Source organism: Calonectris borealis, chromosome 5 (assembly GCF_964195595.1).
Source record: "Calonectris borealis chromosome 5, bCalBor7.hap1.2, whole genome shotgun sequence".
Classification (NCBI taxonomy): Eukaryota; Metazoa; Chordata; class Aves; order Procellariiformes; family Procellariidae; genus Calonectris; species Calonectris borealis.
The window spans coordinates 28,008,980-28,027,808 of NC_134316.1; the positions used below are offsets into that span (position 1 = coordinate 28,008,980).

At 36.9% G+C, this 18,829-nt stretch overlaps 1 protein-coding gene across 1 annotated transcript in view; it reads right to left on the bottom strand.

The window, feature by feature from the left end:
• MIPOL1 (mirror-image polydactyly 1) overlaps positions 1-18,829 on the bottom strand; it is a 197,508-nt gene that overhangs the window by 104,846 nt on the left and 73,833 nt on the right. The window lies entirely within an intron of this gene.

Below are 18,829 nucleotides of genomic sequence, written 5' to 3' on the forward strand. Positions count from 1 at the left end.
GCCAAACATCTATTTTAAAGATTAAAGATCTGCAAATTGTGACCTAAATTATATTTCACTGTTTTTATATGGTAACTGTAAGAGGTCTTGCCCAGTTACCTTGGTTTGAAAGAGTAATTAGTTGTCAGCAGACAGTTCTTTGTCTTATGAAAAAAAAACCTGTTTTACAAAAAAAAAAAAGCAAAACAAAACAGACAAAGTACCAGGAAGACGTAGGGGAACAACTGTTAGAACTAGGGAAAAACACAATATTAGCAGCAACATTTTAAAACAGCGTATTATAAGCAAGTAGTTTGGATACTGCCACCAAAACCCAAGTTGATAGAGTCTGTTGGAAAAAAAGACAATTGATAAAAAGTATTTTAATAAATACTTTCTGAAAACACTAGTAAGAAAGGAATGAGAATCGTGATTAATGCCCGTGTAAGCACTGCTGTCTCAAATGAAAGACCTGGAAACATCAGTCTCTTGTGCTATCTTAGTGACTGTGGAAGACACAGAACTGAGCTTCCCATCAAGTGTATACAACCTATGGCTGAGCAATTCAGTATGTAGGACAATGAAGCAAGGCTCATGTCAACTCTAAAAAAAGAAAGACTCTGAAACAGAGAGCTGTAGGACTGCAAAAATTATAACTGAGGTCTAAGTAAAATAAGGAATACTAAAGAATTTCGAGACAGAAATTTTAAAGACATACCAATACATACACTTCTTAAACGCAAAATAAGTCCTTAACAATGTACTGCTCATCAGGTATCCAGCATAGTATATAAACCAGAATGATTCAATCCTATATTTGAATAAGTTTTAAATAATTGTAGGTGTCCAACAGTACTATTAAAAAAATTCAATTCACATATCTGTTGTTGTATTTCATTACATCTGTTAGAAATCTGGGCTCATTTCTAATAGGATTACTTAATTTAAAGGCAGCAAATCTCTCTGGCCTCGTGCATTTTCTTGGTGTCTGTTGTAAAGTTCCTTAATCCACAGTTTCATTTTTATTGCAAGAAAAAGAGAAAAAGACACTTTCCCATAAAATAGGGGAATACAGAAAAAATGTTGATACATTTGATTGCAAATATTTTTACAGACTTGAGACATTTAATGTCTTTGTTTATCTCACACACACAAAAAAATCACAAATCACAGAATCACAGCTGTAATTCTTTTTCCATGTCCAGCATGAAAATTATGTGTCTGCAGACATGAAGGTGCTAATAAAACTATTGAAGAACTAAACCCAGATTATGCAGGTTTTTTTCTCTGGCAGCTTTTTTTCTCTAGCATACATGATCTAAACACCATTTAAAAAAATAAAATCAATTACTACTTCAGGCATTATTATGACACTTTATACATCACATCATGTAAGATCAGCAGGCCTGTTGATTTTCTGCTTTGCCAACACTCTTCTTCAAAACAGTGCTTTGGAATTCCCAATTTGACAACAGCATAGGTTTCTTACAGTAAATATTATTTAAAAGGCCAAAATCTCAATCTACCTTTAAAACATGAATTTATATTCATGCTATTCTCTTGGTTCCAAAAGAGAAGTGAAAATATGCTAAGAGCAAAACCTAGCTACAGGACCATATGGAAAAAGATCTCGATGTTCAGGGCAGGTTGCACAACTAAGGGCATGGGTGCAATCTTATCCTACTCTCCACTCCTATGAAGACAGGACGGTGAAATAAACAGCAGCAGTGGGACTCTAGTATCATGCAGCATATAAAGCATGTATGACAAAGATGCAACACAAGTAACATAAAATGGATGGACCTCCCATTCAAGTCAACCTTGACATGATTACATTTACATCAATCTTGGTAGCATTTTGTAATTCATCTTTAATTTCATTTCCGCTAAGCATGTTGATATCTGAAAAAAAATAGGCATATTCAATCAGCATACTGCTTGAATCCATTTTGAGGGTATCATTGAAAGAAACGGTGATCTAATTTGATTTTTGCACTTAAGGGTCTTTGTTGGAAACAATGTATTAACAGAAGATGTTCTGAATTATCACTCAAAATGTATTTATTCCTAGCTGCCTAGGAAGTAAAAATCTCTAATTATCCTGTTTGTGAAAGTGTTATAATAATACTCTTAAATGGCAACATTGTGTATGTCTTACTGAAATTTTATACTCTACAACACTTTGATACCTGAATTATTTTTAAAACATTAAAACAGCATTCTAAAAGCAAGCACTCTTTTTCACAAGAACAAGAGCATATGAAATTTCTGTGTAATCTTGCTGTAAAGAAAGGTTTAAAAAAATAGAATTTAAAACAATGCAGCCCTTCTATTCATTTGAGGCAACATTTTTTGAATTCTGTATCATTGGTTGTCAGCAAGGTCCAGTAAAAATAGATGTTCTTTAAAAGAACATATGTTTTTATTGGTTCACTCTAGGGCTCTAAAATGCCAACAGCTGCAAGTAAGAAACTGGATTTCCTTCTAAAAACATATATAAAAATACTTTTTGGAGCACAGTGAAGAGAAGACATCGTCCAATTCAGTACTGGCAAAAAGGAAATGTTGGATGTATCCTTTTAAGAAAGCTGAAAGCTAAAGGAAGTGTTTCATTTTAAATATCATAAATAAGAATGTCTAAATCCTGTTATCCCAAACTTGTGAAAATTCATACTTGGGAAACCTTCAAACAGAATCCTCTTAAAGTCAGAGACAAAATATTCTGTGCAACACAGGTTGCCTAAACATCTGATCTGAAGTGTAATTGTGCACTTAAATGGAAGTTCCTGTGAATTTAACACTTTATGAAAGACGGGCTGTTAATTAAGAAAACTGTTTCTTTACCTCAGATACTTTGAGTACATCAAGGAATATGAGAGCAGTATAGATGGATGTCAAAGGGAATACGCCTTGATCAGAACACTAAAGACTTTGCTAAGTAAAGGATATTAAAGCCTCACAAATGGTAATGTCATTTTATAAAGGTTTCACACAAACAATCCACCAAGAATTAGCTTCATCGTGTGGTCTACTGTGAGCATTCAGAGTTCTATAGCCAGAGAGGCAATACTGAAGATACAAAAAAAACCCCCAAAACCCAACCAGAAAAAGGTTTCCTCTCTTCTTTAAAACCCTCATGTTTGTTCTCCCCTCTGAATATATTTCCCTCAAAAAGTCTCCTACCTTAGCTAGCCCCATTCAGGTGGTAATGTACTTGTCAGACAGTGAACCTCTTTAAGCCTACTCCAAGTGTTCCTTGTGTAAGTAAGTGTTTGCTTGGAGCAACCATCGGTGCCCAACTGTACAGTTTTCACTACAACACCATCCATTCCCAGCAACAGGCACTCAATCTTCTCTTTAACCATATTTCCACAGTGCAACCCGGCTGCTCTCTTCTAAATGCACTCAGACTTTCCAAACAAATACCCCTGTACCCAGCACAGATTATACCATAAGCAGCTAAGACACAAAATGAAAAGCAAAGCAGGTAACATACCAAAAGGATAAGAAGAGATTCAGACAGGAAAGAAAGGACAGACAGCAAGTGCACCTGTTCTTCCCTCCCATCTCCTAATTTAAACCATTAGGCTACTGGTGAGCCTTTTTTAACAAGCATCGGCTAACATGACTCAGCAGAAGGAGGATGTTTGTGAGAGGCACCGGTTCAATCCACAGCTGGTGCCGACCCCTTTCAGTGACTATCCAGGTGGGAGGGTTGAGAATGCCACAGACAAACTGCAAAAAGGAGCACCTGCTAAAGGGGAAGCTGATAGAGAGGTCAAGAAGTGGACCAGGAGAATATCACTGACTAAAGTCCTTGAGGCTCACCCAGAAAGAGGCTGTTAAAAGATGGTCTAGTTCCAGGTACACAAAAGGAGTAAAGATGGTTTACAATGAATTGAGTATTTCAGAAGATAGAAAAATCAATGCAGATAACCACTTAATAGTGTTTGGCCTTTCCTAGAAAATGAGGTTGCATTAACATATCAAACATAACTTTAGCACTTGTATAAACAAATCATCTTTAACTGCTGTCAGCTTTTCATCATTTTCTTCTTCAACTTGCGCCTATAACACGTTAACACGGTGTTATGGTGCTTGCCATGCCTATACAGATTGATGAGTTATTTTTTGATCGTTACTTACATGATTCTTCAGTGAGGTGTTCTGAAAGTAAAAGGTACAGACATTACACAAAAGTAAAGAAAAATCTGCAAGCCATTGGAGAAATAACATTAGTAGGGACAAAGATGTAATACAGCAAAGCATTAACATCGAGCAGAGCAACCCCCTGCCCCCAACCATTTGGTCATGCAATTTGTTTATATGAAGACAACACCTATCCCCAGAGGCCTCATGCAGAAGCGTATTTAACTCTGCGCTACGCAGGTTGATCAGACTGTTCACGTGCTTTCAAAGAGACATAAATGTTTTGCTACACCGGGGGTCTCTCACGTCCCACCTACGAGAGGGGGAAAAGTGACTCAGATTCGCAAATCTCCTCAGTGTGGATTAAGGCGAAACAATCACTCAAGGCCCATGCATAAACATCAACTTTAATGGAACAAATGTTCTGCAAACATTAGTTCTTCAGCAACTATCTCTACCTAAGCTGTGCGGCTGTATGAGGAACCAAGGAGGGCCTCGTGTTACTTAATAGCTTTGAGAGAAAGGGGAGAGAGAAGAAGAGCGAAGAGAGAGGAGAGAGAGGGGGAGAAAGAGGGGGAGCACTCACCAATCCTGGGCCCAGCGTCAGACCTGCCAACAGGGTTGTCCAGTGCACAGAGCACCCCACGTGGAGCTCGGACGTGCCCCTTTTTATTGCCTCAGCGCCTGGGCTTCTGGAACCTCCTCTCACTCCAGCCTCAGGAGTGGTTGAGACACCAGTCGATCAAGGGGAGTGACACCAGGCCCCTCCCTGTGATTTCTGGAACCTTCTCTCAGGGCTCTGGTTCACAGTGCCGTTACTTGGGCTTCGTCCCTTACAGGGTCCCTCGCTCTCATCCCACTGAACTAGATCGTAACGTCGGGTGCGTTACTCATTTTGTATTTCAATGCAGATTAGACCCAGAGAAAGGGTGGCACTCCTCGGCTGAGGAAGCAACAGCTAAAGCTGAATATAACAGAAAAACATAACACTTCCTTACTACAAATGCAGTCTTGGTGGCTATTTAATCCATCTATATTTGCTTTTAATATTACCATATAGCATACAATGTTTTCCATCATCTTTCATTAAAAGGAATCCAAACTAACCCCTCCTGAACTTATGGCACTATGCTAGGAAAAAAAAAGAGTCAACACATTATGCCATTTATATGCTAGGAACAAAAAGGAATTTATTTGTCTCTGTTAATACAGATATGAGGGTCAAAGTCTAATGAAACAAATGTAGTAGGACTAAGATGTGGCCAAATTCTGCACAAAGTTCTTTCCTGAATTCTGAATTACATTTGATTGTCTCATCCAATTAGTACTTACAAAAGATAGTATTTTATGAAAATATGTTTGTTCATCTAGAGTCCTCGTCAAAACCTGCAATGCTTATAATCTTAAGAATCAGCACCAGCATCAACACCCCAGGCTCCACTGACGAGACTGCTGAAACAGGGACAGTATGTAGATGGAGGTACGGCAACGTGCTTGCCCTGCTCCGGTGCTCTTCCTGAAGCCTCGACCACTGGCCGAGCGGAGTCAGGGTGGTGAGGTAGGTGGATCTTTGTCTGATCTGATCCCACCCATTCAGTCTTATGTGGTCTCCGTAGTTTAATAATAGATCTAGTACCTAACCACAGCCTCCCACAAATAGCTTCACTCTGTCATTAAATTTAAGGTAACGTATTTTTATTCAAGTCAGACAAAAATCAAAAGTGAGTGCTTAGTCACTTGCCATGGGTCAGCCAGTGAATAATTACTTGATTGCGTACCAGGGCCTTCACTTTAAACAGTGAGTACTCTGTCACATTCTGTGGACTTTTATGCATGAAGACCTTGCTGAACTGGGATCTCAATTACTGAAGTAGTGAGAAAAATAACCTAGTTCCTATTGAATAACTTAGCAAAATGGTTTATGTCCTCCAAATTATGGGAAAGTGGGAGTCCATCTGAATGGCAGATGAACTATTTTCCAACATGCATTTTTTCCTTTACGCATTTTAAACAATATGCTTACCAGCAAAGCAAATGACACACCGTATCTTGATGGAAAATGCACAAATACCATTAAAAGATGAGCTTGTGGGATACCAAGATCCTACTACTACACAGCATAATACTTTTGGAAGTGATAAATTGCAGATACATTTTGAAATTAGTCAACACATATTCACTGGACTGAACAACCCAAGCACAAATAATTATTCTAGACACGAACACGAAAAAGATGAAGAAACACCACTACTTTTTCACTTGTTATATTTTTTAAGTCATCACCTGTGGAAACGTGAATACAATAAACAACTATGTGAAGCAAACAAAAAACAATTCAACTGATTCTTTTCTTAGTTTATTATTTTGTTCGCCTTTTCTTCCTTCGTTTATAATGATCTGCACTTCAGAATAGCTCCCAGCTCAAAGATGCCGAATAGAATGCAAGTGTTGTCAGTTCCACAGCCCTTCTCTCCCCCTCCCCTCAATATTTTTTTTTTGAACAGTCTGCCCCTTGTCCCAAATTCATCATGATTTCTGGAGAGGCAAACATCTTGCGCCACTTGGATGCTGCACAACTCTTTCCTTTGCAGACAAAAATAATACCAAAGTCATCCAGTCAAAACACAAACCAACCTTTGGTGTCACTGTGAATTATGTACTTTGAACTGCAGATGTTTGGAAGCACTTATATTTATATAAATAGATTTTATCCTTTTTCTTCAAAAATAATAATTTTAAAAGAAATAAAGAAATAAATTAGTTTCTACGTAATAATTACTAGAAGGATTCTTCCATTAAATTATTGGATTTAATTAAATTATTGAATTAAGGCTTTCTAACCTCTGAAAGAGAAGACTTTTCTTCAAAGTTCTGGCAAACCATCAACAAATGTGTTTAAATGATTATTTATACAATGCCCAGCAGCTTAGAACTACTGGGATTTCAAGAAAGAGAAGTGCTTTTGTAGAGCTTAGGCCTCAGAAACATATGCATCTTTAAAAATTTATATTCTATTAGTACAAGAAACACTTAAATGTAAACACCTTTTTTTGTAGCAGTGCAATGGTGTCTTGCTCCATCAGAAGCCACAAAAAGAAATGCATCAAAATACAAATGAAACATTTTTGTCTTCCGCGTCACTATGAGCCAGTTGGAACCTGCAGCATTAAGGCACGTAATATGCTGTATACATAACTTGGTTTCCTCCTACCATTCCTTTCCCTTTCTATTTCTGAACACTCCAAAATGCAGCAAAACAGACTTTCATTTATTTTCATTTGAACAGTTAAAGGAACTGTAAGAAAGACATTCAGAAAATTCAGACAATAAGGTTTAACTGTTTCCACTCTTCACGTTTACAATCCTCACATGTGCAGCTATTCAACAGCACTGAGTAGCCCTATAATACTCACCCACCCAAGGCCATTCTCTATATATTCTCACACTTCCTTTCACTGATGACATTTCAAAGATCAAGACAAGCTTGATCTACTTCTCAAAGAGCTCAGCACACACAGACTTTCCTAATCAATGACACTCATTATAAAAAATGTGCAAGGAGAAGAAGAGGAAGGAAAACGTGATGTTCTCGAGCTATATGTGATTCACAGGTCATTCAAACAGGATTCCTGTGCTGGCTGTGCCACTGGACTACCATGGCTCTGCTAACAGGGGGCTGCTGACAGACTCCTTATCTGCAGGAGGAAACTTAACAGCAGGAGCAGCTGAAGCCACGTAACTGGCTCACCTTCACAGTTTCCTGTATCCATTGCATATAAGTTACCAATCTTACCTCACCTCTGATCCATTCTTTATAGTCGTTTCTAACGAATATAAACCCAGTAACCCGGAGTCAAACATTTATTCATGAGGCCGTACTGGGTCTGAAGTGAAGCAGAAATGCATTCAACTAACCTAAGAGTGTTTTTTTTTCCTAATTGCCTGTCATACATAAATAAGTGACTTCTGTTTTACATGGAAGCCACATCATTAATTTAATTTTTTAATTTCATGCCTAGAAGTCTAATAAATAATGTATAAACTAAGCACATAAGCTGATGAGTAGTACGCAAGGTTAGTATGCTTGCTCACACACACGCCCCACTGCAGAGTTGTAGAAATGTTAGAAACTGGCACAGTACAATGAACTTCATATAGTTCGCATGTCAGTATGTTATATTCAAAAGCAAAGGAAATAACCAATACTCCCAAATAATTCAGCAAGTGGAAAATACTAATTAAAATTTTATCACAAGAGGGAAAGATTATTCAAGAGTCAAGATTCTCTTAACAGCAATGACAAAAAAATTTTAACAAGTAAATCTTTATCAGCTAAATTCTAAATCACTGAATAAAGGTCTATAAGTACAATAATACTTAGACTAGGATCAGTTTTACTTTCAATGCATGGCAGCAATTCCAGCATACAGATTCAAGAGACTATTTCAGAGTAGAAACTTCTGCACAGACAATAATTCAGAGTAACTAACCTCAACATCTTTAAAAACATTTAAAGAATTAAATTATACAACACCAAAGAGGTCTTGGAATAAATTTGCTATTAAAGCAGGGCATGTATTAGTATACTACTTACAAGAGAACCAGGACTGAAATACTCTACTGACTACCTGAAATGATTTCTACCTTGGTTGAGTTGTAAGTAGTACTGCAAGAAAGGTCCCAAAGAAGCCAGTCAGAGCAGTTGAATATTAAAATACTATTCTGATCTTCTTTTACTTACGGTCTTAGTATCCGTTTTCCAAGTCAATGCAAGTCCCACGTACTCATTTACATACTATTTTGCAAGGCAGCTTTGGTCTTTCTAAACTCCAGTGCTAACTACTGTGCGATTCGTTAGCACACTGAGCTGTAATATTATGAAGTGGGCTACTGCAGTCACAACACTTAGTAAATGCAAGTAACCAAATATACCACTGATTTTTTGTCTTTAGTTAAACAGGGACAGATTCCTCAGTAGCCAGCAACCTCTTCATCACATGGGCTCAAAAAACAATCACATTTTATTCCTGCAGATTTGTAGATCCTACACACGTTCTTTCTAACATGGAAATATAATCACAGAATCACAGAATGGTTGAGGTTGGAAGGGATCTCTGGAGGTTATCCTTCCCAATCCTCCTGCTCAAGCAGGGCCACCTAAAGCCAGTTGCCCAGGACCATGTCTAGATGGTTTTTGAATATCTGTAATGAGAGAGACTATAAAAGGACTATAAAAGACTATGTGTTCCTAATAAAAGGAAGGAACACAAATTTCAGAAAGCCATGAAGTTTATTTTTACTAGCTATTTTACTTTTTTGTTTTATTTCTCCTCCTTCAGTATTGAAAGGAGGAAACATAAGTCTTCCCTCTCCAGTTTCTTTAGTCTCTCCCTCCTTCAAATGCAGCATCTTTCCTCCTTTCTTTTGCACGGCAGAATGTACGCATGTTCTAATTCTCAATTCCCATCTCGGCCTGTGTGAGGTTTATTCCACTGCACTGTCTCATTTTTGTCTACATTTTTGCTTCATCTTGTTCCCATAAATATTCTCTTTATTATGTGATTCTTCTCAATAACTCTTCTTTAATTATATGTGTTTGGTGATGTTATAACTCTTGGTAAACATTGACTAATCACTTTTTCCAACACTTAAATGAAGTTAGTAAATAGGACTTTCTTGTTTTATGGGATGAGAAATTAGCACAGAAAGTTTAAGAAGCTTAATCAACCAACAAGATCATGTCAGAAATGGGACTACTACACCCAAAACCTTTGCTTTACTGACTCGACCAAATGATACGGAGCTATTGCTTCCCGTGGCCACATGTTTTGCTAGCTTCTCAGAAGAGTAATCAGTTCCATTACAACCAGATGGCCTGTGGCCAAGGGACAGCTTGTCAAACATCTAACACAATGCACCATGACAGATAGCTGATAATTGCTTTTGTTTAAAGCCTTTCCCCCACCCCCAGTTAATAATCCGCAGTGCTGGTACTCAAAAAATATATATAGTAGAATGGAGGCAGTGAAGGTGTGAAAGGTGTATGAAAAGGAGAAATTTTAGAAACAAACATTCACAGCCTGATCTTCCAACTAGATCTAGAAATTAGGAATCTGATTCTCAGATATATGCAAGGCACTCAGCTGCTGACAGAGGTATGTTTTTAGAAAGTGTAACCTTGTTTAATTGAATGTAACCAATATTAGTTGACAAGAAAACAAAATTTGGTAAACAATTTGTCATTCTAATGAGCTGGTTTTCAAATAATCTTCAATGGATTTTCTTAAAATCCATATGCAAACAAGACTATTGCCTAAACATTAAGTTGGCATTTACTACACAAAAGGACAGGAATACTTCTGGTCCTTTTTTAAATATCATCACATTTTTTGAGAAAACAGTATCATGGATCACTGTATAGATGCCACAGTTTTTTAATCTCTTTATTCAGATATTGTAATCATGGGATTGCAGGTGTTCCTTGTAGTACACACTATCTGTTTGTCTCGATAAATACCATACTCTCAATTGAGCCATCAGTTGTTTAAGTGGCAGTTCTTCAATTTTTTGTTCTGTGATGTAATCCCAAAACTTCTTTAATGTGTAATAAAAGCTATTTTAAACTGGAGATTATAACAAACTAAACCAGCTAACTAGGTAGGTGAAAGCACAAAGCTCTGCAGATATGTCAGGGACGAGAAACACTTTTTGAATAAATGACCTGAATCAGTAGTATTTGCTCTTTCTCCACGGAAGCAACATGCTTTTTTAGGAAACTTCAATACTAAAGATCACAACTATCTGAAAGCAATATTAATATCAGTGTTTTAACAGTCTGAGAATAAGTGTGAAAATGGAGTAACTAATTATAAATCTTCAAATGTTATTGTGAAATCAGTTTCTTTCTCACCAATACAGAGATCTAGGTAAGAGCAAACATATAAAATTTATATTTCAGACATCTTTTCAAATTTGCTCATATGCACTGAAAAGTGGAATAAAAATATTTTTAAAAAATCAAGAAAATAATCAGCTTTGCACAAGCTTAAAATGAATCATACATAGAAGACAAAGACATTCCACAAAGAAATGTGTAAGAGAGTAAACAAAAAGCTCTGCAAAACTAAAACAAAACCACACATTTAGAAATTATGTATTGCTTAGCTTCAATAATACTGAGAAACGTCTGTATGATTTTGGTACATGAATAAGACTTTTCAAATATTAAGTAGTGGTTGAATCTGAAGATCTTACCTCTGTAACAAAATTTAGTTTTAGCTTCGCTGAAGTGTTTTACAGGGGTCGATGTGACTAGCTACCCAAATAGATGCACATTTCCCAAGAGGATTGACCATGCAGCTTTGAATTAACAGACACCTAAAAGCTTTCAGATGTGTTACTGAAAAGCAGAAATGCTTAAACCTAAAATCAGCTGCCTTTGACACGTGCAACTACCAACATCGCCCTCATCCAACTCAAAGCTTCCTGGTAATTCCATCCCTCATGTGTAGAGGGTAGGACACCCTAAGCAGAAAAAAAATTAAGAAAAACACAAAGATAGAAGAATGTTATGACAACTTCTGAAAGCAAAGTGATGGGCCTGCCTGCCAAAACAAACAAAATGGGTAAATGCATGACTACTGCTGAGAAGTGTCTGGATACCATAGAAGACAACACACATGACATAAAGAGAACCCGTAACGAGACACACAGCTGCTGGCTATCCCTACAGTAGAAAGCAGGCTGATACGACTATTTAGCACAAGGGATTAACAAGGATTTTCCTGTTTCTTCTGGGAGGCTGGCACTGGATGCTTTCATTTTCACAGTGAGATTTTCAAGACTAGTTTTGCAGACTGAGATTCAGTTAAAGTCCTAACATTTTGATTGTGAATGGGCCCTCAAGCAATGAGGCTGAAAAAATGCTTGCAGATTGAGAAAGAATACTTTGTCTCAAAGCTACAGAAAATGAAGGAGATAAACTCACAGAGAGGGCTGGTGTTCACTCCTGTCCTGAACACAACCCAGCCGAGCTCTTTCGGGCACCAAAGAGTGAAAGCTATATTGTTTCCTAACGTTGCTGGGATCTGTAATACAATCTCTGTCTGATGCATGAAATTCCTCATCATGATTACAACATGACTTGGATGGAAATCTTACCTGTTGGTGACAAGTCATCTCATGAGACAACTAGGAGCAAAGTGTTCATAGCCATTCTTCTGATACAGAGCTTTACTCTGGTTTTGGGGTTTTATCTAAACTTTGGTAATACTTCTACAGATAGCAGGGAAAGGTCTTCCAGCTAATTAAGAAATAAGCAACTCAGCATAACTGAAAGATGACCAGTAATTGCGGCAGAACTTTGGTTAATATACTTAGATTTACATGTTTATAGCTGCTAATTCATTAACTAGAGGTAATGTTAAAACTCCCCTCTCTCTCGAAAGATAGTTACCAATTCTATGTTATCAACAATATAAAGTATACATTCAGAAGCATTACTGCTGATTATCCTGCATCAGTACATTACGCCAATGAAATATCCTGTATTTAGCCACTTGTTGTATTCTGTATTTTTGATAACAACTCCTGAATTGCAAAAAGTTGTCATAGTTTTATGATTTAATACTGTTCTTCATCCACAGTTAATTTTTTTTTTTGTTATAGCTAAAAGTATGATACTTTTTACACAAGCGCATCTTCTTAAGGGCCTTTAAGTATTTCTACATATTTGAATTGTGTCATTTAAAAAAGTATTTTCAAGATAAAAGTAAACTAAAAATCAGAATATGTTATTTTGTGCTGACTTTGTGTATACCTACCGCATACTCAACAATAAATACTTTAAAAACAGTACTGAAAAGAACGACAACAAAACATTAACATCAGAAAGCAGTAACAAGTTCCCTGACAACAGCATCTTACAATCACATGCAGACCACACGCAATAGGAAAGCCTGTCCTTCATTTGCAATAGAGGGTAATGGAAGCTAAATTTTTCTTGTTCTCAAGCAACTCAGCTTGAAAAATAATTAACAGTGAATAAACAGAACATGGAAAAGAGGGTAAATCCTAGATACTCACCATCTGAAGCACGAAACAGTAAAGCCATATAACAAACAAATGTAGGCATACTTGGTGAATGAGACATAGATAAGTTAATGCTACTGTGAAATCTTTCTTTCATAAAGAGAATATTGATAGATTTTCTTGTTTCACTTCTTTTGCGAGGGCCACCACACACTTTAGACCAGAATATGTAAAATAACTTCATCAAGCCTGAGGACTTCTAGAAATTGATTAATAGCTTCATAACAAAAAAAAAGGTCACGATGTCTAGACCAAAGCATGAGGGAAAATTGCTTTTGTGGTAGTTGTTACCTGTTCATTTAAAAATGATTAAAAATCTAGAAAGAAACTGAAGTAACAAAAATGTTTATTAAGTCCTACATTTCAGTCACAATCATCTACCATTCTGTTGAAAATGAGTAATCAGCTTAGCATCATTACAATAATTTTTCCTTACATCCTCTGTTACTGTCAGACCTAAACTTCCTTCCTCACCACCTCTCTTTACCGCTTAACACACATGTTGAATCATAAGGATGACTGTGGAGGGTATTACAATGCTAGAAGACAGGTCAATATTTCACTTCAGGGACTCTGGGGAAAAAAAAAAATGAAGTCAACAAAAAGCAGCTCTATTCATTCTTCTTAGCTCCACGTCCCACAATATTCTTAGTCAACTACTGATGTCGTGGTAACGGCACAATCAGCAATGTAGTTTGGCTGCTATTCTTTGAAGGTATCTCTGCTGCCCAATTAAATCCAAACTTTACATTCTGTGTGTCATTTTGTTTGTGATCTATGCTACTAGTTCGAAACCTATTTCTCCTTGAAGGAACAAAGTTCATGTATTTCTTGTGGACAGGTCCAAAATCTTCACCAGAAAAGTCTGCATATAAAGTAGTCTAATAATTTTCAAAGTAAAAAGGCTGAATACAAACATACTCGAATACTTTCTCCAAGAACACTGATAGCTTTTACTTCCCTTTAACTATTTGAAAGAAATAGAAAAAGATTTTTTTAATAAATCTGACTCTCCTTCTTGAAGTCATCTCATTTTTATCCTTAATTTCATGTAATACACTAGCAGAGCTTTAATGTAACTAACTTTTAAAATATTTTCCTGGATTAAATGGATTTTTTCCATTTCTATACTTATAAATAATGAAGCTTTGACCTTTCATCTAAAGTTCTCAATGACTCTCAGAAATTTTAACCAAAGAAACATAATTTGCACACTACTTTGCACTGGGGGTGCAATTTGTAATTTCTCTCACCTGTCTCTACTTCTTATGCTTTGTTTTGCAGCATGGAGTACTATCTGAGAACATGAACTGGATTCCTTTTTTGATTAAAGCAAACTCCAAGACGCATTCCAGGAATGCACCTAGTGCATTCTAACACAAATGAGTATTCAGTTCATAGAACTTGAGTACAGCTAGTCCAAAGTAAAAACAAATCAACCAACCAAAACAAAACCAAAAAAATGCAACTCCCCCGCCCTGAAACATGTTAACATGGAGGTCAGATGCTGAGAACTATTTCATACTCCAGATCCATTCCTATTTGTTCACACTACTTGCTAATACAGACATAATCAACCACAAAGTTGCAACTGTGAACATTCAAGAAGTGGCAAGTGGGTAAAAGCAAGGAGAGAAATGAACACACGGGTCAGACATGTTAACCTTTTCAGACTCCACATTAAATATATATATGAAACACAAAAATCTTGTTTGTCACCTTTCAAAAGAATTTTTATGCAAACTCATCCAGGCATCCAAAATAACAAAGTATTTTTGCAGAAAGATTTCTTAGAAAGTTGCCTAAGAAAACCAGCTTTTAATATGAAACACACAGATGGTTTTTTTTTTTTAAATTTTTAAGAAAATCAGAGACATTTTATCCAACAGGTAAGCAAACTGAAATCTGATTCAACACTCAGTACCTAACTCGAAACTGTGAAGTGTTAATACCGTGGAAAACTTACTTTAGGTACCTCTACAATAGTTCTGGTACCTATAGAACTTATTGCATGCACAGTGATTCAGTCTCCTCTTCAGAGGGAATACTATTTGAATTCTGCTTGTATCACATTGGAGATTTCCTCCATGGGTTGTTGCTACTGAAACAGGTGATCAATAAGCATACAAAACATTTTTCCTCTCTTTCATCCTAGGGTTTTGACATTAAATATTTAAATTAATTTTAGAAATTGGTTTGGAAGCCTAAGCTGTGTGAACCTAGAGCTTAGCACCACGATAGATGAGTCAAATAGCAATTAATCAAACAAGCTTGCATGCAAATTTTTACTTACCCCATTTTCAAAGGCATAAGGAGTTTCTGGGTACTGAAGAGAAGATGAATGTTCGACTGGAAATTCATTAAAGTTTACAATTAAAGACATAAAGCTTGATCATGCCCTCAAATACTGTGCAGACATGTATTTTCTGAATTCTGCACAACACACTGTTTGCAGAGGAACAACAGGTGATTTAACAATGCAAACAATGATGTGTCTCAGGGCATCACTCAGCCAAAACCTTATGGCAGTAAAAAGAAAAAATGTAGTATCAATTAAAAACTTGCTTTAGAAGTTCAAAAAGACAAACCATAATCCCTCTCTTCAAGGAAACATTGCATTAACATTTACATATTTACTCATACTTAGCATTCATGGACTAAATACAAAAGTTCGGTATAAGAGCTCCTTAGGGTAATTTCCTTCGGATCCTCCTCTCCCTCCCACTAATGACCTACCAGCTGACCTGCACTCCCAGCTGTGAGAAGCATTAACTCAAAAACTACAAGACTTCATGCAACCAAAGCCTCGCTGAAGTCAAACTAAGGAATAAGCTGCAAAATACTCACTTTCACTAGTGAAATTCTGACTCCAGTGAAATCAAAGGGAGTTTCATGCCCTACTAACAGATACCTGCCTACAGAGAAATCACAGCCTCTGCTGCATCAATGCAAGAGAACAACTGACACTACAAACACAGATGTTTAATCTTCTATCATCCTGTCTGAACATCTCGCCTCTCCTCAGCTTTCTTAATGCCTTGAGAACTGAGAGTAACATACAGCCATCAAAGAAAACAGAGCACCATGACAAAAGGTTAAACAGGTGTTAATATTCTACACAAATCAGAAAACCCAACGTAAGACATCAAGAGGATTCTGTTTGGCCAGTTTCCTCTCTATTTTAGTCTCCAGTGGACTAAAATTCCTACTTCAGAAGAAAAAAATACTTCACACATCTTCTGAATGTAGCCAAATATTTAACTGAGTATTCCCCTGGAAAATATTCATGCTCCAGCTAGCACAAATATATCCGAGGTAGAGAGTCCGAGCGTACCTAATCGTCTCAGAAAGTAAAGAATTATAATAATTTTTCAAGTTGGGTTTGTTTTTAGAAGAAGTAAGCAGCCAAGTAGGGAAGAACCTGCCCTTCTGTGAGATGCAAAAGATTCTTGATGCTCTTCAGCATCATTCCCAATAGTTTTACTCTATGCCTCCCAACTACAGGAGTCATTGGCTCTGTTTGGCGCTTTGAAAATTCTGCAACCAGTGAGATTCACTTGGTTTATTCTGAGAAGCAGCGAAGAAAACATGGATTTAACCATGTTCACTATAAATGGACTTCTTAAAACACGGATTTAGTTAAACTTTCAGAGGATTATCTTTGTTTAGGTACACAGGAAATGAAATGTGACATTATAAAGTACCACTCCAGTGCAACACAATCAAATGGAAAACTAATATTGCTAATCACAACAATTGCTCATATAACTTGGCTTTTTGCGATCTTTCTTCAGGATCCCTTTTACTCAGCATTACCTCCAAAGAAGAGGTTTACCTGAGGCCACTGATGTGAATACCAATAAAACTGAAAACCATTTCTTCAAGTCCTGTTTCTTTCCTCCCTGCAGTCACAGTGCAACTTTTAATGTTAAATCTCAAATTATTATTTTTTAAAATCTATTCTAAATTTTATTCCTTATCCCTATTGCTTTCTCTCAGGACTTGGATTAAATTTGCAGGGCAAAAGGGGCATCTTGCAGACAGCTCATCACTCTCTGTTTAACCATCCTGCTGGCAAGTAATTTCCCCATGCCCATTCATCTGCTACCTCTCAGAGAAAAGCACTGCAAATGGGGGCAACAGGAACTTGCTGTTGCCTGCCCAAAGGAAACCAGCTATAAGAGTGAACCAGCACGGTCCTTGGATCCTCAAATTACAATAAACATCCCCTTTACCTTCTCAAATAAGCCCACGACCAAAACCATCAGTACCCCACAGCAGCTGCCTGGTTCACAAACAACTATGAATACAGTGTCCTACCTTTTCTTTTACTGCTCCCAAATATCAGTGGCAAAAGGGAAAGGTAGTAGAGAAAGCATCCTGGCAGGGCAGGTAGGAGGACACTGTCAAATGTGCTCCTGCCAACCAAGAACTCGATTGGTATCCTTAACCAGGAAGTGTCAAAGGGTACCAAAACACAGAGTTTAAAACTGAACTTCTAATTCAAATTACTAAAAATAACATCCCAAACTGTGGTTTGGGTTGCAAAGGGATCAACTCTATCCTAAGATAAGAGAGTCATGAGGCATTGTAACCCATCACCTAAGTATTCCCCAATTAAAGGCCCAAGACCTGTAAGCAATTTTTTTTCATTTACATATGCGTTTGTTGTTTTTACACTTCATATAGCTCTTGGTTTTATTACTTCAATAAGACCTGTTCACTCATGTGTGCTTAGAATGCCTTAATGCTCTGTGAATCACAGATAACAGAGCTTTACACCTTATTTGGTGTAAAAGGAGGGAAATTGCTTGAGCACAATGTAAAAAAAAAGTTAGCAAGAAGCTGGCTTGTTGTAAGTACAGACATTTATCAGTTATTAGTCATTAGTCGAAACTGATAATGATGGGCAGTCAAGCATAGTGCTTCTCATCTTTGTTTTCAATGACGATAAAGTGCTGCCTGCTGCCAAACAGTGCCTCAAAAAGGAGAAAGGTACTTAAACTTGCTTCAGATGAGCAACTGGGTGCATGCCAATTTTTTACATGAACAGTCATAAGCATGTTCCTGCACAGCAGGATGTGATCAAACTATTCAAAGCTGTAAAACCAGGTTTGCTTGCCAGTTATATTATTGCTTCAAGATCAGTGTATTACAGACGATACTTTGCCAGCCATGAAACCACTGTTTTTCCTTAACAACAAATTCTACACTTTTAATATTTAAAACTCTGTATAGAACTGACTGTTCCCAATTAAAAAAAAAAATGTGCATAATGAAAGTTAGCACTGAAAACATATCAAACACATGATCTCCTGAACTATAAGCCATCTCTTATTCAGCTTTAAAAAAATCACTTCCTTCAAGCTGTACCAATTAAAAGGTCCCCTTTCTTCTCTAAACCAGAAGAAAAGTAATTGTAATGACTTACTCAAGTCCTCAGCTTCAGCTGCCAACCCTGTAATCATATTAACATTCCTGTCCATAAGGTGTGATGTGGTTAATAGGTGGTTGCTAGTTTGAGACATTGCACTGTATTGCCTCCTGCTGGAAATCACTTCTTTAAAGTATTTTATGAAGATCACACGATGTGACTATGCCATATGTAATC